This window comes from Bubalus bubalis, chromosome 6 (assembly GCF_019923935.1).
Source record: "Bubalus bubalis isolate 160015118507 breed Murrah chromosome 6, NDDB_SH_1, whole genome shotgun sequence".
NCBI classification, from domain to species: domain Eukaryota; kingdom Metazoa; phylum Chordata; class Mammalia; order Artiodactyla; family Bovidae; genus Bubalus; species Bubalus bubalis.
The window spans coordinates 93,489,540-93,515,954 of record NC_059162.1 but is presented as its reverse complement, the minus strand read 5'-3'; the positions used below and the strand labels follow the sequence as shown (position 1 = coordinate 93,515,954).

At 39.4% G+C, this 26,415-nt stretch overlaps 1 protein-coding gene across 11 annotated transcripts in view; it reads right to left on the bottom strand.

Annotated features, from left to right (window-relative positions):
• Positions 1 to 24,352, bottom strand: part of TUT4 (terminal uridylyl transferase 4) — a 127,786-nt gene extending 103,434 nt beyond the window's left edge. For all 11 annotated transcript variants that reach the window (XM_044945018.1, XM_025288745.2, XM_025288740.2 and 8 more), the window contains exon 1: positions 24,196 to 24,352. The gene's annotated coding sequence lies outside the window, so the exon portion shown is untranslated. The remainder of the gene's footprint in view (positions 1 to 24,195) is intronic.
• Positions 24,353 to 26,415: the final 2,063 nt, after the last annotated feature.

Sequence of the window (26,415 nt, the reverse complement as noted above, 5' to 3'; positions counted from 1 at the left end):
ACTGGTTTGATCTCCTTGCAGTCCAAGGGACTCTCAAGTCTTCTTCAACACCACATTTCAAAGGATCAATTCTTCGTCACTCAACTGTCTTTATGGTCCAACTCTCACATCCATAACATGACTACTGGAAAAACCACAGCTTTGACTAGATGGACTGTTATCGGCAAAGGAATGTCTCTGCTTTTTAATATGCTGTCTGTTTGTCATAGCTTTTCTTTCAAGGAGAAGGAACGTGAAAGTCATTCAGTTGTGTCTGACTCTTTGCAACCCCATGGACTGTACAGTCCATGGAATTCTCCAGGCCAGAATACTGGAGTGGGTAGCCTTTCCCTTCTCCAGGGGATCTTCCCAACCCAGGGATCAAACCCAGGTCTCCCACACTGCATGCAGATTCTTTACTAGCTGAGCCATAAGGGAAGCCCAAGAATACTGGAGTGGGTAGCCTATCCCTTCTCCAGCAGATCTTCCCAACCCAGGAATCAAACTGGGGTCTTCTGCATTGCAGGCGGATTCTTTACCAACTGAGCTATCAGGAAAGCCCTCTTTCAAGGAGCAAGTGTCTTTTAATTTAATGACTGCATTCACCTTCTGTAGTGATTTTGGAGCCCAAGAAAACAAAGCTCAATGGTAAAGAACACACCTGCCAGGTAGGAGACATGGGTTTGATCCCTGGTCTGGGAAGATCCCACATGCTGCAGAGCAACTAAGCCCACGCACCACAACTACTGACGCTGTGCCCTAGAGCCCAAGAGTCACGGAAGTCCATGCACCCTGGAGCCTGTGCTCTGCAACAAGAGAAGCCACTGCAATGAGAAGCCCACACACCACAACTAGCGAGTAGCCTCTGCTTGCCTGAACTAGAGAAAAAGTCCATGCAATGAAGGCCCAACAAAGCCAAAAATAAATAAGTAAACAATTACTTTAAATGTAAATGAGTTAGCCTCTTCAATTAAAGGCAAAAGATTGGAAAACTAAATTAAAAAACATATGATCCATCTATCATCTATCTATAAGAGATTCACTTTAGAGGCTGAAGCAGAGGTTGAAAGTAGAGTCTGGAAAAAGATATTCCATGAAAACAATAATCAAGATAGAGCTGAACTGGCTATATAATTGTCAGGAAAAAAAATATACTTTAAGTCAAAACAGGTAACAACAGACAAAGAAGGGCATTATACACTGATAAAAAGTTTAATGCAGCAAAAGCATGAAATAATTATAAACATATATGAACCTAATAACAGAGACCCCAAAATAGGAAGAAAAATTAACAAAATTGAAAACAGAAATAGGCAGTTCTATGACAATGGCTGGATCCCTATCAAACTACCCATGACATTTTTCACAGAACTAGAACAAATAATCCTAAAATTTATATGGAACCAAAAAAGACTCAGAATTGCCAAAGCAATCCTGAAGAAAAAGAACAAAGCAGGAAGCATAACCACCCTAGATTTCAGATAATACTACAAAGCAACAGTAATCAAAACAGCATGGTATTGGCACCAAAAAAAGACATATGGATCAATGGAATAGAACAGAGAGCCCAAAAATAAACCCACACACCTAGTGTCAATTAATTGTCAACAAAGGAAGCAAGAATATACAATGGGATAAAAGACAGTGATATTAGAGGATTTCCTTGGTGGTCTAGCAACTAAGATTCTGTGCTCCCAATGCAGCGGGCCCAGGTTCAATTCCTAGTAGGGGAACTGGATCCCACATGCCATAACTAAGACTTTGTATGCTGCAACTAAAGATCCCACATGCCACAAGAAAGACCTAGCATGGTCCAATAAATAAATAAAAATGAATAAAAATTTTTTTAAAGTGGTGTTGAGAAAGTTGGGACAGACACATATAAATCAACAAAGTTAGAACACAATCTCTAACCATACACAGAAATAAACTCAAAATGACTTAAAGACTTAAAGATTTTAGATATTAACACCATAAAACTCCCAAAAGAAAACATGGGTGAAATATTCTCTGACATAAATCATATCAGTATTTTAGATCAGTCTCCTAATGCAACAGAAATAAAAATAAAAATAAACAAATGAGACCTAATCAAACTTACAAGCCTTGGCATACCAAAGGAAACCATAAATGAAACAAAAAGACAACCTACAGAATGGGAAAAAATATTTGCAAATGATGAGACCAACAAGGGCTTAATTTCCAAATTATACAAATAGTCCATACAACAACAAAACAAACAACCCAATCGAAAAATGAACAGAAGATCCAAAATAGACATTTCTCCAAACAAGACATACAGATGGCCAAAAAGCACATGAAAAGATGCTCAACATCGCTAATTATCAGAGAAATGTAAATCAAAACTATAATGAGGTACCACCTCACACCAGTCAGAATGGCCATCATCAAAAAGTCTACAAACAACAAATGCTGGAGAGGGTGAAGACAAAAAGGAACCCTCCTACACTGTTGATGGGAATACAAGCTGCTGCAACCACTATGGAAACCCCTCAGAAAACCAAAAATAGAGCTACCATTTTTTGTTGTTGTTGTTCAGTTACTAAGCTATGTCCAACCAAATGGACTGCAGCACACCAGGCTCCTCTGTCCTCCACCATCTCCCAAAGTTTGTTCAAACTCATGTCCATTGAATCAGTGATGCTATCTAGCCTTCTCATCCTCTGCTGCCCGCTTCTCCTTTTCTCTTCAATCTTTTCCAGCATCAGACTCTTTTCCAATGAGCCAGCTCTTCCCATCAGGTGGCCAAAGTATTGGTACTGCAGCATCAATCTGTCCAGTTAATATTCAGGGTTGATTTCCTTTAGGATTGACTGGTTTGATCTCCCTGCTGTCCAAGGGACTCTTAGGAATCTTCTCCAGTATTACAATTCAAAAGCATCAATTCTTTGGCATTCAGCCTTCTTTACAGTCCAACTCTCACATCCATACATGACTACTAGAAAACCACAGCTTTAACTATAAGGACCTTTGTCAGCAAGTGATGTCTCTGCTTTTCAGTTAATTGTCTAGGTTTGTCATAGCTTTCCTTCCAAGGAGCAAACATCTTTAATTTCATGCCTGCTGCAGTGATTTTCGGAGAAGGCAATGGCACCCCACTCCAGTACTCTTGCCTGGAAAATCCCATAGATGGAGGACCCTGGTGGGCTGCAGTCCATGGGGTCACTAAGAGTCGGATACGACTGAGCAACTTCACTTTCACTTTTCACTTTTATGCACTGGGGAAGGAAATGGCAACCCACTTCAGTGTTCTTGCCTGGAGAATCCCAGGGACGGGGGAGCCTGGTGGGCTGCCATCTATGGGGTCGCATAGAGTCGGACACGACTGAAGCAACTTAGCAGCAGCAGCAGCAGCAGAGATTTTGGCATCCAAGAAAATAAAATCTGTCTCTGCTTTCACTTTTTTCCCTTCTATTTGCCATGAAGTGATGGGACCGGATGCCATGATCTTGGCTTTTTTATGCTGTATTTCAAGCTAGCTTTTTCACTCTCTTTCACCCTCACCAAGAGGCTCTTGAGTTCCTCTTCACTTTCTGCCATTAAAGTGGCATCATCTGCATATGTGAGGTTGTTGATATTTCTCCCAGCAATCGTGATTCCAGCTTGTGATTCATCCAGCATGGTATTTCACATGATGTACTCTGCATATAAGTTAAATAAGCAGGGTGACAATATACAGCCTTGTCATAATCCTTTCCCAATTTTGAATCAGTATGTTGTTCCATGTCCAGTTCTAACTGTTGCTTCTTGACCTAAACATAGATTTCTCAGGAGACAAGTAAGGTAGTCTGGTACTCCTATCTCTTTAATAATTTTCCACAGTTTGTTGTGATTCACACAACGAAGCAGATGTTTTTCTGGAATTCCCTTGCTTTCTCCATGATTCAACGAATGTTGGCAATTTGATCTCTGGTGCCTCTACCTTCTCTAAATAAATCCAGCTTAAACATCTGCAAGTTCTCAGTTCCCGTACTGCTGAAGCTTAGCTTGAAGGATTTTGAGCATAACCTTGCTAGCATGTGAAATGAGCTGAACTGTATGGCAGTTTGAACATACTCAACTGAACACAGAGTTCCAGAGAATAGCAAGAAGAGATAAGAAGGCCATCTTAAGTGAACAATGCAAAGACATAGAGGAAAACAATAGAATGGGAAAGACCAGAGATCTCTTCAAGAAAACTGGAGATATCAAGAGAACATTTCATGCAAGGATGGGCACCATAAAAGGACAGAAACAGGAAGGACCTAACAGAAGCAGAAGAGGTTAAGAAGAGGTGGCAAGAATACACAGAATAACTATACAAAAAAGGTCTTAACGACCCAGGTAACCATGATGGTGTGGTCACTCACCTAGAGATGGACATCCTGGAGTGGGAAGTCAGGTGGGCCTTAGAAAGCATTACTATGAACAAAGCTAGCGGAGGTGACAGAATTCCAGTTGTGCTATTTAAAATTGTAAAAGAGCTACCATAAGATCCAGCAATTCCACTCCAGGGCATATATCTAGACAAAGCTATAATTCAAAAGATATATGCATTTGTATCTTCACAGCAGCACTCTTCACCCCAGTCAAGGCATGGAAACAACCTAAATGACCATCAACAGATAAATGGATGAAGAGTGGTACACATATGCAAGGGAATATTAATATTAATCTGCCATTAAAAAGAATAGCATTATGCCATTTGCAACAGTTAGAACTGGACATGGAACAACAGACTGGTTCTAAATTGGGAAAGGAGTATGACAAGGCTGTATATTGTCACCCTGCTTATTTAACTTGTATGCAGAGTGTATCATGAGAAATACCATGCTGGATGAATCACAAGCTAGAATCAAGATTGCCAGGAGAAATATTAATAACCTCAGATATGCAGATGACACCACCCTTATGGCAGAAAGTGAAGAGCTAAAGAGCCTCCTGATGAAAGAGGAGAGTGAAAAAGTTGGCTTAAAACTCAACATTCAGAAAACTAAGATCATGGTGTCTTGTCCCATCACTTCATGGCAAATAGATGGGGAAACAGTGGAAACAGTGACAGATTTTATTTCCTTTGGCTCCAACAGTCACTGCAGATGGGGACTGCAGCCATGAAATTAAGATACCTACTCCTTGGAAGAAAAGTTATGACCAACCTAGACAGCATATTAAAAAGCAGAGACATTACTTTGCCAACAAAGGTCCGTCTTGGCAAAGCTATGGTTTTTCCAGTAGTCATGAATAGATGTAAGAGTTGGACTATAAAGAAAGCTGAGCACCGAAGAATTGATGCTTTTGAACTGTGGTGTTGGAGAAGACTCTTGAGAGTCCCTTGGACTGCAAGGAGGTCCAACCAGTCCATCCTAAAGGATATCAGTGCTGAATATTCATTGGAAGGACTGATGCTGAAGCTGAAACTCCAAAACTTTGGCCACCTGATGTGAAGAACTGACTCATCTGAAAAGATCCTGATGCTGGGAAAGATTGAAGGAGGGAGGAGAAGGGGACGAAAGAGGATGAGATGGTTGGATGGCATCACTGACTCAATGGACATGTGCTTAAGTAGACTCCAGGAGTTGGTGATGGACAGAGAGGCCTGGTGTGCTGCAGTCCATGGGGTCACAAAGAGTCAGATACAACTGAGTGACTGAACTGAACTGATGCCATTCGCAGCCCAGAGATTGTCATACTGTGTGAAGTAAGTCAGACACAGAAAAACAAACATTACATGATATCACTTATATCTGAAATCTAAACAAAAAGGGAGGGTACAAATGAACTTATTTAAAAAACAGAAGCAGAATTACAAATATAGAAAACAAACTTATGATTACCTGAGGATGGGGGGAGGGAGAAGAGGGGTAAATTGGGAGATTGGGACTGACATATACATAGTACTATAAAATAGAGAGCTAATAAGAACCTGCTGTATAGCATAAGGAACTCTACTCAATACTCTGTAACAACTTATATGGGAGAAGAATCTTAAAAAAAAGAGTGGATATATGTATATGTAAAACTGATTCACTTTGCTGTACACCTGACATTGATACAACATTGTAAATTAATTGTACTCCAATTAAAAATTTTTTAAAAACATGGCACCCCACTCCAGTACTCTTGCCTGGAAAATCCCATGGATGGAGGAGCCTGGTAGGCTGCAGTCCATGGGGTCGCTAAGGGTCGGACACGACTGAGCAACCTCACTTTCACTTTCCACTTTCCAGCATTGGAGAAGGAAATGGCTCCCCACTCCAGTGTTCTTGCCTGGAGAATCCCAGGGACAGGGAAGCCTGGTGGGCTGCTGTCTATGGGGTCACACAGAGTCGGACACAACTGAAGCGACTTAGCAGCAGCAGCAGCAGCAGCAGCAGTACATATATATAATGGAATACTATTCAGTCATAAGAAAGAACAAAATAAATAATGCCATTTACAGCAGCATGGCTGCAACTAGAGATTATCATACTACATGAAGGAAGTCAGAAAAAGACAAATATTGTATGATATCACTTATGTGTGTGTGTGTGTGTGTGTGTGTGTGTGTACAATCTAAAATATAACACAAATGAACCTAACTATGAAGCAGAAGCAGACACAAAGACAGAGAGAACAGACTTGTGGTTGCCAAGGGAGAAGGGACTGTGGAGGGGGTCTGGACTGGAAGTTTGGGGTTAATAGATGCAAACTATTACATATGGAGTAGACTGAAAACAAGGTTTTACTGTATAGTACAGGGAATTATATTCAGTATCCTGGGATAAAACACAATGGAAAAGAATATTAAAAAGAATGTGTGTGTGTGTGTATAGATAGATATACACATATATATAACCGAGTCACTCTGTTGTATAGCAAAAAGTAACAACATTGTAAATCAACTACACTTCAATTAAATAAGTAAATACATTAATTGGAGACTTTAATATCTATCTTTCAATAATGGTTAGAGCAGTAGTGGTAGTGTTAGTCACTCAGTAGTGTCCGACTCTTTGTGACTCCATGGACTGTGGCCCGCCAGGTTCCTCTGTCCATGGGATTCTCCAGGCAAGAATACTGGAGTGGATGGCCATCACGTTCTCCAGAGGATCTTCCCAACCCAGGGATCAAACCTGGGTCTCCTGCATTGCAGACAGATTCTTTACTGTCTGAGCTACAGGGACGATACCTATGGTTAAAGCAACCAGACAGAAAACCTAAGGAAACAGAGGACTAAAGTAACACTGTACAATGAGACCTAACAGATAGATCCAGATGACTCAACACAACATCAGCAGAATACACAGTCCTCTCAAGTACACAAGGAACATACTCAGGGATAGACTATTTTGTTAGGCCACAAAACAAGTCTCAATAAATGTAAAGACTGAAATTATACAAATTATCTTTTCTTATCACAACAGACTGAAATTAGAAATCAAATCAGTAACAGGAAAAAACTGAAAAATTCACAAATATGTGAAGTTAAACAAAGGGCTCAACCAACCAATGAGTGAAAAGAAATCACAAGGACAATTAGAAAATACTTCAAGACAAATGAAAACAATGTGTTTTTAAAAACAATGTATTATTTTACCATAAATTTTCAAATGAAAACAAAAGGATATTTAATATAATTTTTAAAAAATAAGGACTATAAAATAATTCTACAAACAACTGTACATCAACAAACTGGATAAGGTAGATGGGATGACAAATTCCTACCAACACATAAATTACCAAAACTGGGTCAAGAACAAATATAAAACCAGAATACACCTATAACAAGTAGATTGAATAAATAATCAAAAATCCCTCAACAAAAAAACTCAGAATCAGAAGGCTATACCACTGAAGTCTATTCAATATGTAAAGAAGTAACATCAATCCTTCTCATACTTCTGAAAAACTGCAAAGGAGGGAACACTTCCTAACTGATTCTATGAGGACAGTGTTACTCTGATTCTATGAACACACATGCAAAAAATCATCAATGAAATACCAGCAAACCAAATTTAGCAGCATATTAAAAAGATTATACACCATGACCAAGTAAAATCAAGTAAGATTTATCTTCAGAATGTAAGGGTGATTGAATGCATGAAATATCAATCAATGTGATAAGCCACATTAATAGATTGAAGGAAAAGAAAAATTACACGATCATCTCAACTGATACAGAAGGAAGCATTTGACAAAATCCAGCACCTTTTCATGATGAACTAGTAATAGAAAGGAACTTCTTCAACATGGTAAAGGCCAGCTAAACAACAACAACAAAAAAACCTAAAGCAAAACAAAAAACACATAACTAACATCATACCCCATGAAAGATTTTAAAAATTTCCCCCTAAGATCCAGAAAAAACATCTGCTTTGTCACTTCTATTTAATAAGGTACTAGAAGTTCCAGCCAGAGCACTTAGGCAAGTAAAAGAAATAAAAGAAATCCAAACCGGGAAAGAAGTAAAATCATCTCTGTTTGCAGATGATATGATCTTAAATCATAAGATAATTCTAAAAATACACACAAAGTCAGAGCTAATAAACAAATTCAGTAAGTTGCAGGATATAGAATAAACACACAAAGAATGCTATACAGTAGCAATGAACAATTCATAAAGGAAATTTAAAAAACAATTCCACTTACAATAGCATCAAAAAGAATAAATACCTAAGAATAAATTTAACCAAGGAGGCAAAAAAAATTAGTATACTGAAAACTACAAAACATTACTGAAAGAAATTAAACACTTACATGCAGCGACATCCCAGGTTCATAGATTCCTTGCGGTCTACCTTCCCTGCCTACCTCTTTCTTGCTCTTCTCTTTTCAAACTCTGATCACTACCTACGGTAACTAAGGAGTCAGAAAGAAAGAAAAGTCTAAGTTCACGTGTCCTACAGCCCAAGGGAGCAGAAGATTGGAAAACACACATTTTACAATGTTTATCATTCACTTCAGAAGAATTACATACTCCACCCTTTGGTGGCTAGTAAAGTGTCTGCCTGCAATGGGGGAGACCCGGGTTCAATCCCTGGGTTGGGAAGATCCCCTCGAGAAGGAAATGGCAACCCCCTCCAGTACCCTTGCCTGGAAAACTCCATGGACTGAGGAGCCTGGTAGGCTACAGTCCACGGGGTTGCAAAGAGTCAGACACGACTGAGCGACTTCACTTTTTTTCTTTCTTTCCCTTTGTTATTGAGCTTCCTTGGTGGTTCAGACGGTAAAGAATCATCCTGCAATGCAAGAAACCTTGGTTTGATCCCTGGGTTAGGAAGATCTCCTGGAGAAGGGAATGGATACCTATTCCATTATTCTTGCCTGGAAAATTCCATGAACAGAGAAGCCTGGTGGGCTACAGTCCATGGGGTCAAAAAATTAAGGTCAAGAGTCCCCAGAGCTGCCAAAAGCTGGAGACTGGCAAATATAAACTGCAGCCCACTGTGCACTCCCCCATTTGTTTCCTTCACTTAAGTCAATGCCAATGACCTACGTTGTTAACTGTACTATTAAGATGCCAATACTACCCAAAGTGATCTAAAGATTCAATGCAGTCATTATCAAAACCACAACGGCATTTTTTGCAGAAATAGAAAAACCCATCCTAAAAATCATATGGGATTTCGAAGGACTCTAAATAGGCAAAACAATCTAAAAAAAGAAAAGTTGGAAGAGTTAACACTTTATTACTTCAAAACTTACTACACAAAGCTATAATAACCAAAACAGTCCAGTAATTGCATAAGAAAGACATACAATGGAACAGAGCCAATAGATAAACCATCACACACATTGGTCATTCAACTTGACAACGCTAATAGTATTGAATAGGGGTAAGGACAAATGGCGGAGAAGGTGATGGCACCCCACTCCAGTACTCTTGCCTGGAAAATCCCATGGATGGAGGAGCCTGGTAGGCTGCAGTCTATGGGGTTGCGAAGAGTCGCACACAACTGAGTGACTTCACTTTCACTTTTCACTGTCATGCATTGGAGAAGGAAATGGCAACCCACTCCAGTGTTCTTGCCTGGAGAATCCAGGGACAGGGGAGCCTGGTGGGCTGCCATCTATGGGGTCGCACAGAGTTGGACACGACTGAAGCGACTTAGCAGCAAGGACAAATGGTGATGGAAAACTGAATACACCTGTTCAAAGGAATGAAGCTGGATCCTGACCTTCTGCCAGTTACAAAAATTATCTCAAAATGGATCAAATCAGACAAGATACTAAATGTAAAAAGATCAGACAGGGAAAGAACACAAATGACCATTCAAATCACTTGAAAAATTACAGAAAAACTATCATAAAACAAAAGATATAACCATACAGATATGAAACAAAATAAGGAAATCTCTATTCTGCTATGCAGCGATATTGAAAATACACTGTTAAGTGAAAAAAAAAAAAAATAATATACACAGGCATCCATAATAAACTAATTTCTTGTAAGAAAGAATATATACTTGTGTTTTCAGAAGTAAACAACGGAAGGATAAAAACAAAAACAAAAGAACAAAGATCTAAATTTAATCCCTATACTAAAACTACCTATACTAAAACTATACCTTATACACTAAGTTACACAAACATACACATACATATAACCACATAAAAACTATAAATCTTCATAGTTTGGCAACATTTTCTAAATATGACATCAAAAGCACAGACAAAAGAAAAAAATAGATAAATTGGATGTCATCAAAATTTAAACTTTCATCCTTGACATCTACCTTGGCAGTGATTTTTTGGATTTGATATGAAGCAAAGGCAACAAAAGCAAAAACAAAACAAGTGGGAATTCTCATGCAACTGCTGGTGGAACTAGAATGATGCAGCTGATGCAGAAAACAGTTGGAAGTTCCTCAAAATCTTAAACATGGAATTGCCATATGATCCAGCAATTCTATTCATAGGCATATATTCAAAAGAACTGAAAGTAGGGACTCAGATATTTGAACATCATGTTCACTGCAATATTATTCACAACAGCCAAAAGGTAGAAGCAACCAAGCATCTATTACCAGAAGAATGGATAAACAAAATGTGATATATACATACAATGGAATATTTCTCAGCCATTTAAAGGAAAGAAATTCTGACACATGCTACAACATGGATGAACCTCGAGGACATCATGCTAAATAAGTCACTTACAAAAGGACAGACATTGCATGATTCCAATTGTATAAGACTGAGAATTAGTAAATTCATAGGAACAGAAAGCAGAACAGAAGTTATCAGTGGCTGGAGGTGTGGGAAATAGGGAGTCATTGTTTAACAGGTAGAGTCTGTTTGGGATGATTAAAAAAAAACTCTGGAAATAAACAGTGGTGATGGTTACACAACATCATGAATGTACTAATGTCATTGAGTTGTACACTTAAAAAGGTTAAACAGTAAACTTAATGTTATGTATCCTTTACCACGTTATGGCTTCCCTGATAGCTCAGTTGGTAAAGAACCCACCTGCAATGCAGAAGACCCTGTTTCGATTCCTGGGTCGGGAAGATCCCCTGGAGAAGGGATAGGCTACTCACTACGGTATTCTTGGGCTTCCCTTGTGGCTCAGTTGGTTAAGAATCCGCCTGCAGTGCGGGAGACCTGGGCTTGATCCCTGGGTTGGGAAGATCCCCTGGAGAAGGGAAAGGCTACCCACTCCAGTATTCTGGCCTGGAGAATTCCATGGACTGTATAGTCCATGGGGTCACAAAGATTCGAACACAATTGAGCCACTTTCACTTTGATCCTTTACCACAATAAAAAAAAATTTAACTCAAAAAGTCAAAACAATGTGTATTAAGTTTATATAAAGTATCACAAAGCTCGATTTTTAAACATTAATCAACTCTAAAATAGCTAAAGGTTAAAAAAGCATAACTTTTTATATAGGTAAATCAACTGACAGAGATTTCATGATCAAAGGCATGTAGAACCACACCCCCTTCTCAAAAATTCAGTTTTGTAAATAAATGGGATTTCTAAACTAAATTACCTAAATCTTCATCTAAATCCCCATTAGCTAGGTTTTCTAGATTACTCAAGTCTTTTCCTTCTATGTTCATCTAGGTAAGCTTTTTTGGCCACTGGTCAAAGAAGCTGAGGTCACGCTTCTTTTCACCAGCAATTTGTTGATTAAAATAGCCTGAGGTCGTCAACTGTTTTTTGAGTTTCTTCCCCTGAGATATGGAGATCATCTGGATTCCCTAATTATCCAAGCCAGCTTTTCCTCTTCTTCCTTATAAACAAAAAATCAAGAATGAGCTCTATAGGAAGAGTTCTGTGATGCTAGATACTCCAGAAAGCTCCTCATTCCTCCAGTTTCAAGCAGGTCCTGGGTATTCGTGTATAATAATGTAGCTAACACTTTTTAAGTGTTGTTTGCTGAGGAGACTTAGCTTGTCCCATAGGTCCAAAAACTGTCATATATATAACTGTGCTGGCCCTCCAATGCTTGTGCTTCTACCACCACACTCATTTTGAAATTTTACATCTATACCGTTTGGAATGGGCCAGGTTATGCTGTGATAAGAACTCCTACAACTAATGCTTATCATAACATAAATTGATTTAACTCATGCAAAATCCTTTTGGAATTAAGGTAACTCTCTAAGGCAGCTGTCCTTCATGCACTGGTTCAGCATGCCAAGCTGCTTTAATTTTATCTTACCTCCCATATTAGCAAAACAGAGGGAGAAGGAATAGCCTTCGTTCACATTTCATTTGCCAAAAAAAAAAAAAAAGAGAAATGCCACATGGCTACACCTAATTTCAAGGCAAAAAGGAACACAACCCTCAGAATACCTCAAAATAAAGTAGTAGCAACAGGGCTTATCACATTAGTACAAGGTGAAATAAGCCAATCTCTTTGTCTCCACGTATGTTACTGTTTTCCTCCAGTCCTTTTGTTCCAGGCTAATTTCATGGTCATGTGATCTGTGCAGTTATACAGGGCTCCATACTCAGAAAGACACTATGCTTGATTTAAAGCTCTCCTGTCATCAACTTGATATTCTTAATAACTTTATATTTGAATTTGTGTTTTGTAGTGAAGTCTAATGGGACAAAGGAACAGGCAAAGGAGCAGAAGAGATACATGCAAAATGTCTATCTGCCATTGCTTTCTACTTTATTCTTACAGATTTGATGATGCCCTGTGAACATTCAGTGGATCCATGATGTGTGGGAGTTTAGCAAAACTCAAAGAGATATAAAGTAAGCATGTTGCCTACAACTAGGTAAGCAAGGGTAGTAACAGCCCAAGAAGTCACATTTTCTATTAAAATATAACTTTCTTCCCAGAGCAAAGGCAATGGATTCTAAGAAACATGAATTACCAAAAAGTCTATCACATCTTTTCTTACTCATGTTACTTCCCTGTATTAACTAACCACTTATGACAAAAGTGACAACAGAAGGAAAGGGAAAGACACAGGAAGAAGCCACAGGTCCTTCACCTTTCAGTTCTGCCAAATCAAAGGTAGAAACTGTTGGTAGAATGTGCAAGAAACTAAATAAAAACAGCTGAGTAAGTTTTACAGTGTTTTCCCTGTTCTGGTAAGAATGAAATATACATGTATAAGCTATGAAATAGCATCAATTTCACGTAAGAGTTAAATAATCATATATTTGCATTTAAAACTGGCATTGCACAGTATAAAGATGAACAATAAAATTCATGCTTAATATTAATAATTCAACAATTTCAATTGTTCTTTATTTAGAATGACATTAAAAAGTAAATAAACATGACAAGCTAAGATAAAGATCAAAGAAGAAAGAAAAAAACTTTATGTTCTAGTACCTTTAACAGCACTTTTTCCTGCCTTCTGAACTAGGGACTTTGTATTTTTATTTCTCAATATATCCTGCAAATTATGTAGCTGGGCCTGCACTTGTTCAGATAAACAAATATAAACATGGAATGTGTTTTAACAAAGATAGTCAACATTAACACAGAAGGTGTTCAGTTTAAAGCTGGGAATACAAAGATAAATAATAGAACAGTCTCATGTATAAAAGAGGAGACAGTCATATAAACAAATAATGACAATATTATATGACATATGTTAAGGAAACTCTGAGGAAAGAGCCTAAGTGAAAGTGTTCATCATAGAGGTAATTGAGCTGTGAAAGAATTTTTCACTTGAGAAAGGGAGTAAGAAGGAATAAGATCTGTATATACTAAATACATTTATAAAATTTTAACAAGTTTTTTAGGATGCAAAATGGCATGCATAATGATGAATACAGGAGATGAACTGGGAATGTAAATCATTATACACATTTACATACTAAGTCAAGTTTAGACTTTAGCAAAGAGAAGCCATAGATTATGAGCAGAAGAGTGGCACAATTTCTGCTTCAGCTTAACTTCTGCAGAACAGGAAGACAGAGATAAGAGGAAAAAGAGATGCTACTAAAGTAAGTAAAAGTAGTTACCAATTATTATTAAAAAGTATTAGGAGGTTATTTAGGATCTTATTACAAGCAATTTTGGTGGGATTGTGGAGAGGGAAAAGCTGTGTTGAAGGTAAATGGACTTCTTCCCAGAAGACGCTTTGGTATGGTAATAAGCACTGTAAATATCTAAGAGAAAGATCTAATCTGAAACATTTTCCAGATTTATTTGACCAAAAAACATTTTTTGCCAGGACAATCTATTAGCATCTGAAAGAACTGTGGGAAAAATAAGTTTTATAACACTGTTCTATGAAACGGAAGGCCAGCACTAACAGAGAAAGGCAGAGGGCAGTAGAGGACTTACGATCAGAGAAAAACAATACCAAAAGTGAGAAACAGGAAAGAAACCTGACTGAAATATTGCCAGGCTGGGTTAAAGGCCTAACTACATTATATAAAACACCTGTCTACTAGTTTATACAATGCAGATATTTAAATTCATTCTAGGTAGGGGATTAACATGGAGAAGGAAATGGCAACCCACTCCAGTGTTCTTGCCTGGAGAATCCCAGGGACAGGGGAGCCTGGTGGGCTGCCGTCTATGGGGTCGCACAGAGTCAGACATGACTGAAGCGACTTAGCAGCAGCAGCAGCAGCAGGGAATTAACATAATGAATATTTCAATAGGGTATTGGATGGCATCACCGACTCGATGGACATGAGTTTGAGTTAAGCTCCGGGAATTGGTGACGGACAGGGAAGCCTGGCATGCTGCACAGTCCATGTGGTCGCAAAAAGTCAGACACGACTGAGCAACTGAATTGAACACAACGGTGATGATACTGGTAAGTGGGAGGGATAAAACTCATAAGAGGTTATACAAAAAGATTAGGGATAGATGAGAAACCTAAAGAAGTGAGAAAGATGTATACAGATATTAAGGAGATTTTGGTTAGAAGTAGAACCATTTCTGAACCATATTAGTAACCGTGTCAAAGAAAGTTGAATACCACTGGAATACAGAAATTAAGGAAAAATAAACTTAAGATGTTAAGTAACCTTCAATGTTACGCTTCCAACTGCCTGATATGATATGAAGAATTATACCAAAGTTATCAGTGAATACAGGGGAGTGGCATAGAAGTTCCTAGATTAAAATGACAAAGTCAGGTAAGAAACAGCCAGTATGGTACCAATCTTAAAAGAAGAGAAGCTGTAGAGGCAGATAGAAGAATAAACAGACACTAATTAGAAAAACATGGGTCTGGTTTTCCGGCTTTAAGGAAGCAGGTGTGAGGAAAACAAGCTACACCCCTCCTTAGAGGATTTAGAAAAATGGTTCCCAGTTTTTTTTCTAACACATCCAAGAAATAGAATACACGTCCAATAGAAGTGAAGAGGAACACAAGAATGGGAGATGGGAAAGGCTAGCTGTGAGTGGTTTAAAAGACCTTCCAAAGCAATTATGAAATACTTTCCTAAGGAAGAGTACCTGTCATACAGCGAGAATCATTGGTTTAAAACTGGTACTATCACAGAAAGCATAAATACAATTTACAAACACAAACTAGCCATTTTTTTACCTGTATGACAGAATACAAGACACTCATAACAATACCATAAGTGGCTATAAAAGTACTGCAGCTCTTACAAATTTTTCAGTTTAAAAAAAGATTTGTTTTGAAGATACAGCATTACCTAACATATATATGTCTAATATGCCCATTCATTTATCTTTTCAAATCTGTAAACTTAACACAGTCTGGTAGTGTTTCACTTTATTTACTGAGACACCGTGAGTATATGCCTTGAGTAAAATGACACAAATGGGATTGGTTTATGAGAAGAAAGAAGAGACATATATTTTGGTTTTATATTTATATCATTAGATACTAAAATTGAGAAATTTTTAAAATACAAGAATACACTATTAACTTATTCTATAAGGCCAGTATTACCCTAGTACCAAATCCAGAAATTACAAGACAACTATACACCAATGTCTCTTATGAAAATAGATGCAAAATCCTCAACAAATTCTAGCAAACCAAATCCAGCAATGAAAGGTTATATACTAGGATAAAGTGTATTCTAACCCAGGAATACAAGTTTGGTTCGATATGAAAACCAATCAATGAAATGCACCATATTAATAAAGGATAAAAACCACACAGTTGTTTCAACTGACACAAAAAAAGGATCTGATAAAATCTGATGTCCTTTCATAATAAAAAAAACTCAACAAATTAGGAATGGAAAGAAACTCTCATCAATCTGACAGAAAAACCACATGTGACATCACACTTAACGGTGAACGACTAAATGTTTTCTCCTCTAAGAACAGAAACAAGACAAAGATGTCTGTTGTCTTCACTTTGTTTTAATGTTATTTATTTATTTAGGCTGTGCAGCTTGTGGGATCTTAATTCCCCAATCATGGGTTAAACCTGGACTCCACAGTGAAAGCACCAAGTCCTATCTACTGGACTGCCAGGAAATTCCCTACTGTCTTCACTTCTATTCAATACTGTACTAGCCAGGGCAATTAGGCAAGAAAAATTAAAAGGCATCCAGAATAGAAAGGAAGAAGTAAAGCGATCTGTATTCGCAGATGACATGATCTCATATATAAAGTCCTAAGGAATCTTCAAAAAAGTAATTAGAGCTATAAATTAGCCTAGCAAGGGTGCTATCCAAGATCAACATACAAAAATCAATTGTATTTCTATATACTAGCAATGTAGAGTCCAAAATTCCATTTACAATTGCTTCAAAAAGAATAAAATACTCAGGAGTAAATTTAACAAAAGAAATACAAGGTTTTCTTCAAAAACTAACAGATCCTAAAATTCACATGGAAATGCAAAGGACTAAGAACAGCCAAAACAATATTGAAAAAGAAAAGTAAAGTTGGAGAACTCAAAACTTCAACTTCAATTTTCCAACTTCAAACTTTCTACAAGGCTACAGTAATCAAGACTGGGTAGGTGGTACTGCCATAAGCACAGACATACAAATCAATGGAGACTCCAAAATCAATTGAGAATCCAAAAATAAACAGAGACATTTATGGTCAATTGATTTCAACAATGATGCCAAGACCATTCAACAAGGGAAATAACTGTCTTGCCAATAAATGATGCTGGGACAACTGGACAGCCGCATGAAAAAGAATGAAGTTGGACCTCTACCTCACAGCACGTATAAAATTATCTAAAAATGGGTCAAAGAACTAAATGTAAAAGCTAAAACTACAAAACTGTCAGAAGAAAACATAGGTGTAAATTTTTATAATCTTGGCTTATCTTAGATATGACTCCAGAAGCACAAGAAAAAATAAATATAACTTTATCAAAACCTAAAACTTGGGTGCTTGAAAAACCACACTCCAGAAAATGAACAAAATGGCAATTCCTCAAAAAATTAAACAAAGATTTACCACATGATCCAGCAATTCCACTTCTAGGTATATTTCCAAAGAACAGAAAGCAGGGACCCAAACAGATATTTTTATGCCCATATTCACAGCAGCATTATTCACAAAAGCCAAAAGACAGAAGCAACCAAAGTGTCTATCAACAGATGACTGGAAAAACAAAATATGGTATATACATAAATACAACAGAACATTATTCAGCCTTAAAAAGGAAGGAAATTCCGACACATACTAGAGCATAGAAGAACCTTGAAGACACTGTGCTAAATGAAGCAAACAAGTCACTAAAGGACAGATATTATATGATTCTAATTACATACAGTGGAGAAGGCAATGGCACCCTACTGCAGTACTCTTGCCTGGAAAATCCCATGGACAGAGGAGCCTGGAAGGCTGCAGTCCATAGGGTCGCTGAGGGTCGGACACGACTGAGCGACTTCACTTTCACTTTTCGCTTTCATGCATTGGAGAAGGAAATGGCAACGCACTCCAGTGTTCTTGCCTGGAGAATCCCAGGGACGGGGGAGCCTGGTGGGCTGCCGTCTATGGGGTCGCACAGAGTCGGACACGACTGAAGTGACTTAGCAGCAATCACATACAGTAGTCAAAGTTATAGAAACAGAAAGTAGAATGATGGCTGCTAGGGGTTGAAGGGAGGAGGGAATGAGGAGTTATTGCTCAGTGGGCACAGAACAGGAAAAAGGAAAAAGTTCTGAACATGAATGGTGGTGATGATTTGTGCAACACTGTGAATGTACCTAGTATCACTGAATATACACTTAATAATGATTAAAATGGTAACTTTTATGCATATTTTGCCACAATTCTTACATTTGAAAATGAATAGACAACTCACAAAAGGGGAGAACATTTTTGCATATCATTTATCTAACAAGGATCTAATATCCAGAATATATAAAGAACTCATAACAATAAGACAAATAATCCAATTTTTTAAATGAGCAAAGAATTTAAATAGACATTTCTCCCAATAAAATATACAAAAAGCCAACAGACATATGAGGAGATGCTCAACATCATTAGTCATTAAGGAACTACAAATCAAAACCACAATGAGATACCACTTCACCAGTTAGATAAAGATGGACAATAACAAGTGTTGGTGAGGATAGGCAGAAATTAGAACCTTCATATATTACTAGTGAAAATATAAAATAGTGAAGCCTCTCAGGAATACAGTTCGGCAGGTCCTCCATAAAGTTAAACATAAATGTATCAAAACCCTCAGCAATTCCACTCCTGGGTATACATCCAAGAGAAATGAAAACATATATCCACACAAAAACTTATACATGAATGTTCAAAGCAACAGTATTTGTAACAGCCAAAAAGTGGAAAAAACCCAAATGTCTATCAAATAATGAATGGATAAACAAAATGTGGTATCTCCATAGAATACATTCCATACAATGTAGTAGTATTCAACCATAAAAAGGAATGAAGTGCTAATACACGATATATTATGGATGAACCTTGAAAACATTATGCTTCAGTGAAAGAAACCAGGCACAATAAGCCACATGTTATATGACTCTGCTTATATGAAACGTCCAAAGTAGGCAATTCCAGAGACAGAAAAGCAGTTCAGTGGTTGTCAAAAGCTTGAGGGGGTGGGGGTGGGGGGAATGCAGGGTGACTGCTAAAGGGCACAGGGCTTCTTGGAGGAAGATGAAAATGTTCTGGAATTAAATAATGGTGATGGTTACATAAGCTTATGAACATACACTGAAAACTGCATGCTTTTTTTTTTTGGCCACACCTCGTGGAATGCGGGATCTTAGTTCCCCAACCAGGAATCAAACCCATGTTCCCTGCATTGGAAGCATGAAATCTTAACCGCTAGACCACTAGGGAAGTCCCTGAACTACATGCTTTAAAAAGGTGAGTTTTACAGTACTGAAAATTGTATCTCAAAGCAAAAGCAAAAAAAAAAAAAAAAAAAACACGATTACACATTCCAATAGCCATCAAAGCAATAATGTTTTCATACGTATCTATCATTCTACATTCCAGGTGAGAAAATGAAAAGGGAAAAGGGAAATATCTTAACATTACTATGAAAACAATTATGACTCAGAAACCCCAAAAAGAATCCCCACACATAGTTTGAATATCACTGACCTAAACTTAACACTCAGCACAAGACTGAGCTTAAATAGTTAATGACCAATCAATTTTAATGATAATTAAATTATTTAAACTACAATGTACAGTTAAGACTAACAAAATGCAATTAAATTTCATTGTCATGTTTAATTCATACTCTGTGTTCTTACAAGATAGTTTTTGACAACCTATGTGACTATTTTGAATTTAACACTCGCTGCATACTAAATTTTGACAACCTAAGCTTGAGGTGCAACACAGCATAGTGGATAAGAGCTCTAACTCTAGACTTAGACACCCACAGTTCAATTCCTGGCTCAGCAGCAAACTAGCTCTGAGATCTTATCCAAGCTATTTAGTCTTTCTGCAGCTACTTTCCTCACCTATAAATGCTGATAATTTATAAGCTGTTGTGAGGACTGAGTTAATAGTCTAAGATCTTTGGAAACAAATTAACAAATAGTAACTATGCAGTAAGTTACTTATTATCATTGTAAATCAAATATCCATTTAAAACTACCAGACTATTGTGTGTCTGCCTCTTGAGAAATCTGTATGCAGGTCAAGAAGTAACAGTTAGAACTGGTTATGGAACACTAGACTGGTTCAAAATTAGGAAAGGCGTATGTCAAGGCTGTAGTATTGTCACCCTGCTTATTTACTTCATATGGAGAGTACATGGAGCAAAGTGCCAGGCTGTTTGAAGAACAAGCTGGAATCAAGATTGCCGGGAGAAATATCAATAAATTCAGATATGCAGACGATACCACCCTTATGGCAGAAAGCTAAGAGAAGCTAAAGAGCCTCTTGATGAAAGTGAAAGAGTAGAGTGAAAAAGCTGGCTTAAAATTCAACATCCAAAAAACAAAGATCATGGCACCTGCCTGGTCCCATCACTTCATGGCAAATAGGTGTGGAAACAGTGACAGGCTTTGTTTTGGGGAGCTCCAAATCACTGCAGATGGAGACTGCAGCCATGAAATTAAAAGACGCTTGCTCCTTGAAAGAAAAGCTATGACCAACCTAGACAGCATATTAAAAAGCAGAGACATTACTTTGCCGACAAAGATCCATATAGTTAAGTTAAAGCTGTTTTTCCAGTAGTCATGTATGGATGTGAGAGCTGGACTATAAAGAAAGTTGAGTGCCGAAGAATTGATGCTTTTGAACTGTGGTGTTGGAGAAGACTCTTGGACAGCAAGGAGATCAAACCAGTCAATCCTAAAGGAAATCAGTCCTGAATGTTCACTGGAAGGACTGATGCTCAAACTCCAATACTTTGGCCACCAGATGGAAAGAACTGGCTCATCAGAAAAGACCTTGATGCCCGGAAAGAGTGAAGACAGGAGAAGGGGACGACAGAGGATGAGATGGTTGGATGGCATCACCGACTCGATGGACATGAGTTTGAGCAAGCTCCAGGAGCTGTGATCAACAGGAAAGCCTGGCATGCTGCAGTCCATGGGGTCGGCAAAGAATCGGACATGACTGAGCGACTGAACTGATTATATGATTGAATTCCCTGAAGCAAGAGACTATCTTCAATAAGTTTATACCTCTAAAATGTAGCAATGTCTAGCATAAAGTACAAACCCAAATGTTTGATGATTAAATGACGAATCAATGAGCAACCTGAGGCAGTTCCTCCTATAAAACTGGGAAAACACTTGATACATCTGAGAAGCAACATGGCCTATGTTATAATAAAAGTACGCAGAGCTGCTTTCAATCTTTCTAACTCTATGATCTTAAGCAAATTAGCCAACATCTGAGTCAGAGATTCCTCATTTATAAAACAGGTTTCATAGGGGCGTTACATTGAACAAATAAAAAAATACATGGACATGTCTAGCACAATGCCTGAAATAAAACAGGTATAAACTTAGTTTAGTGTAAAAAAATTCTAATTTACTTAGTTCAGCAAAAGCAATCTTAATTCCTCGAATATTAAGACAAGGAAAAAGTCTACATATCCTGCTTTACTACAGTATCCCTTCCCCTTGCCTGTTAGTCTTTCTAGAATTGTTCTTTTTTAGAACATATTTCTATCTGCAGTAACAACTTAATTCAACCATTTGCAGTTTACATTAGGAAGTAATACATCTCACTGAATTTGTTTTATCAAAATGGCCTTTTTTTTAAAAAAAAAAAAGGATAAAATTTATTGACATCAGCATTCATAGGTAAGTCTTTATAGCTTTTCTGACACCAGAAACTTGCTGCAGAAATAAAATTCATAACCTTACCTACCCAAAGATCCTGATTTGACATTATATAAAGAATACAACATAATTAACCCTGTTTATTATGCATGTCAAGGTTAACTTTGAGGTCAAAAAGTTCTCCAATTACTCTTACTAAAATGACTCTACTCAAAACTAAAAAAAATTATCTTTAAACAGCTTTTTATTAATCAGAGACATTTATAATTACAAATATAAATTTTTATTTAAAAAGGTCTAAAATTATAATGTAGACACTGTTCTGTTCCAGTTACATTAATTAAAATTAAATGTAATGTTAGAAGTGATTTACAATACTGAACTAAACTTTTGTGCATGATAACATCTTGTTAGTTTATCTGTTACAACCTAGGGCAATGAACACATTTTAATTTCTTTTTTGTATTTAGATTTTGCTAGACTTAAAACATTAAATGTTAATAACTTTTCACTTCCTTTTCTGTATTATTTCAAGGAAGCTTTATTTTTTCATTAAATATGATCTTTTTAAAGCCTAAAACAACTTAAAATTCTTATCTGCCCCAAAGTATACGGTTTTTAAGATGCACTCTAAAATTTGTTTATAAAAGGATCATAGTACACTCAAAATTCATTGTCTTAAGCAGTTTTCTAAATGAATCAATATTTCATAATTTTACAAGTTGTGACTAATCAATACTAGGATGCAGTGTAGTGCAACAATTTCCAAGCAGACATATATACAAGGGTTCTGAGCCTAAAGAAAATTTCAGCGTACGTTTTACTCACACACAGAACATGCTGACTGATAGTAACCAAAAAAAAAAAAAAAAATTAAAAAAAAACTATCCCACAATTCACCACCCTGATATATCATTCTCTCTAAATTATCATATCCAGGTGAGATTACCCAATTTTAATAACTAACAGTTCTCATCACTTTAAAACAGACACAGGGTATGTTCTGTTTCACCCAGAGTTGCACATTTTGGAACTACAAGACTTTGGGGGTGGGGGGGTGGGCGCCGATCTTTGGAAACAAAAGGTAACCTGATCCATTCCAGCTAATTACCAAATGCATACCAACAATACAAAATTCGAATTGCATTTCTGGACACTAAGATCACAAAGGGAGCAGAACGTCAAATGTGTAAGGAACTACTTTTGTATTAAAAATAATCAAAACGAAGAAACATGGTACGCCGAAACTAAGATCTCGCGCACGGTACAACATTCATTTGATTAAAAAGTTGATCATCTAAAAAGAATTTAATCAATGTTGTTAAAATAACAGTAATTCATCGCATCCACATACGACTTGAAATCCCGATGAGGTCTTTCTTTCAGGTCTAAATATCTCATTCTTTTGCAACCCGGATACTAAAAGGACCTGAAACCTCTCGCGGAGGCGTACAACACACTCGGCGAGTGCTGTCTGTTTACAAATACGAATCTCACAGTTTCCCATGTCAAAAGCGTTCATTACCACCATTCGACTGGGGGGCGGGGGAGAGAGAAGGCTGGCGAGCAAGAAACGAAATCCTCACAGACACCTCTGCCTTTTCTCCTCCCACCAAAGGCGATCCCGGAATAAATATTTATTATGTATTATATGCGTGTGTGTGTCTATAAGTTATATACGTAGTCTGTATCAAAGCCAGGGTGAAAGAAAAGGCACACAGGACAGGGAATCCTACTGGACCTCAGAGAATATTCACTCCTATCCCGTTAACTCAAAATCCTCCGCCTGGGTCTACAGGTTTCGGCTCGGGGCCGAGAGCTCCAACCTCACCGTGGAGTTCGGTCCCAAAGCGCCCCGGTGCCCTGCTCAGGAAGCCCAGGCCGCCGCCCCTACCTCCCTCATCTCCGCCTTCCCCTGGGACACCCGATGCCCAATCCAGCAAAGAAAGAAGTGTCAGGCCCCAAGAGGGCGGCTGATACGCGCTCGGGCCGGGACCGCGACACCTGCGAGGCGCGGCACCTGAGGGCGAAGAGGGGGCCGCCCGGCCTGCCTCGAGCACACCCCCTCGGGCGCCGGGTGCTATGCCGCGGCCGGAACCTCCGTACCTGCGAAGCCCGCGAGCTACAGGCGCGCGCGGCGCCTCCTCATCTCAGTGGCTCCCGCTCCCCCTCCGCCTCCCGCTGCCGCCGTCACCGCCGCCGCCGCTGGAGGCCAGGACACGACGAGCTCAGGGCTCCACCGCCATGTCCGCCGCGCCGCGAACTGCATTGTGGGGGGGAAGGGATGGGGAGGGGGAGGAGAGAGGGGGAGAGAAAGAGGAGGACCCGCTGAGGGGAGGGGGCCGAGGGAGAAAGGAGCCAAGGGAGGGGGGAGGGGAGAGAGGGACGGAGCCCTGAATGGAGTCCTGACCCGGGCGGGGGTAGGGAACAAACGCACAGGAGACCCTGGGTAGGAGGCGCGGAGGAAAGGGTTTGGGGGTGCCCCTTCCTTTCGTTCTAGGGGCCCCAGGGCACTGGTTAAACCGGGGCGGGAGGTAGTAAACACCAATGGGAGAAGGGCTACATTCAGGGGCTTGTGGTGGAGACGGGAAACAATGGTGAGGGGACCGAAGTGGGAGGACAGCTCACTCACACTCACGCTGTGGGAAGGGGCGAGCGTGCGAGGACACTCGTTAGCCCGCGAGGAGGGGGCGGGGCCCCTCTAGCGTTGGGGGAGGGTTGAAGTCACCGCGGGCTTGCGGAGGGGCGGGGCCCCCGAGCGGGGGTCGCTAAGACCAGCTCCCTGCCGGGGCCCCACGGGAGAACGGCGGGAGGACTTCTATTTGCTTGCGGAGGCCGGGGTCGCGGGCACTACCGCCCTGCATAGTTCTGGTTCCTGGGCTATGGACCTCCCCGCGGAGGCCCCCAAGCGTGAAGAGGGCCCGAAAGCCAGCCCCCAGAGGTCTGAAACCCCGGCCTTGGACATGCACCCTCCGGCCTGTGTACTGACCTGGCCCGGTCCCGGCCGCCGCGGACCCTTGGCGGTTTAGCCCGGGCTTCTGACCACCAGCGAGTAGGCAGACAGAGGAATCGAATCCTCTGGGTCTCCCCCACCATTCCCCGTCTATTCACCTTTGCCACCACCCCACCAAAGCTGGAATCCTTTTCTTTTAAAATGCAGCCAATTTCTGGAGTTAGGAGCCCAAGAGAAATCTCAAGAGTACCCCCCGGCTCCGCGCGCCGCCCGGAAAAAGATTTTAGAAATCACTTATTTAGTCTTACATGGGTTTGGAATCAACTACCATCCATGAGCCTCCTCCCACTTTTGCTGTTAATATAGGTTCCTCCATGTAGTTATTTCAAGTCCCGATAGGAAAGGATTTATGGTTTGGTTAATTTTTTTAGTCGTGTCCGACTCTTTGCAACACTTTGGACTGTAGCCCACCAGGCTCCTCTATCCATGGGATTTTTCAGGCAAGAATCCTGGAATCGGTCGCCATTTCCTCCTCTAAAGGATCTTCCCCACGGAGGGATTGAACCGGCGTCTCCTATGTCTCCTGCATGGCAGGTGGATTCTTTACCTGCTGAACCATCTGGGAAGCCCAGGTCCTAATTTTTTTAAGGTCCCAGCCTTGGAGATTATTCAACCAACCTCTAACCTCAAAGCTGGACAAATCACACAACTATAGTCCTTGCAGGTGACACATGCTAAGGCAGGAAAAGGATATGATAGGGTGGACCTGAGGGAAGATGCAAAATCTTAAGTCTTTACAAGATGTCATTTATTTGCTATGTCGTGTCGGACTATCCTGAGACCCCGTGAGCCCCACCAGGCTCTCTGTCCATGAGATTTCCCAGGCAAGAATACTGGAGTGGGTGGCCATTTCCTTCTCCAGGGAATCTTCCCACACCCAGCGATGGACTGGCATCTCCTGCATTGGCAGGCACATTCTTTACCACTGAGCCACCTTGGATATTGCCTAATAAAATTTCTCATGATATGACTCAGAGGCTGGAACCTATAAAAGTTTACAGAGGAGGCCTTCCTCTCTGCAGGATCCATCTTCTTTGCACTCCAAAACTGGTTCCTTCTTATTTATCTTTTTATATGTATATGAATCTGAAGTTTGATGAGAAGAGACCACTAAGTGCTAGTCATTGAGCTAGAGATTTCATATGTTTTTCCATTTAATTCTTATAACAGAGAATTCTCTCTGCTGATGAATGGTTAAAACTCTGAGCTTCCAATGCAAGGGATTCAGGTGTGATCCCTGGTCAGGGAACTAGGATCCCACAAGTGGCACAGCCCCCCAGCAAAAAAATTATAACAATCCCATGAGGTCCCAT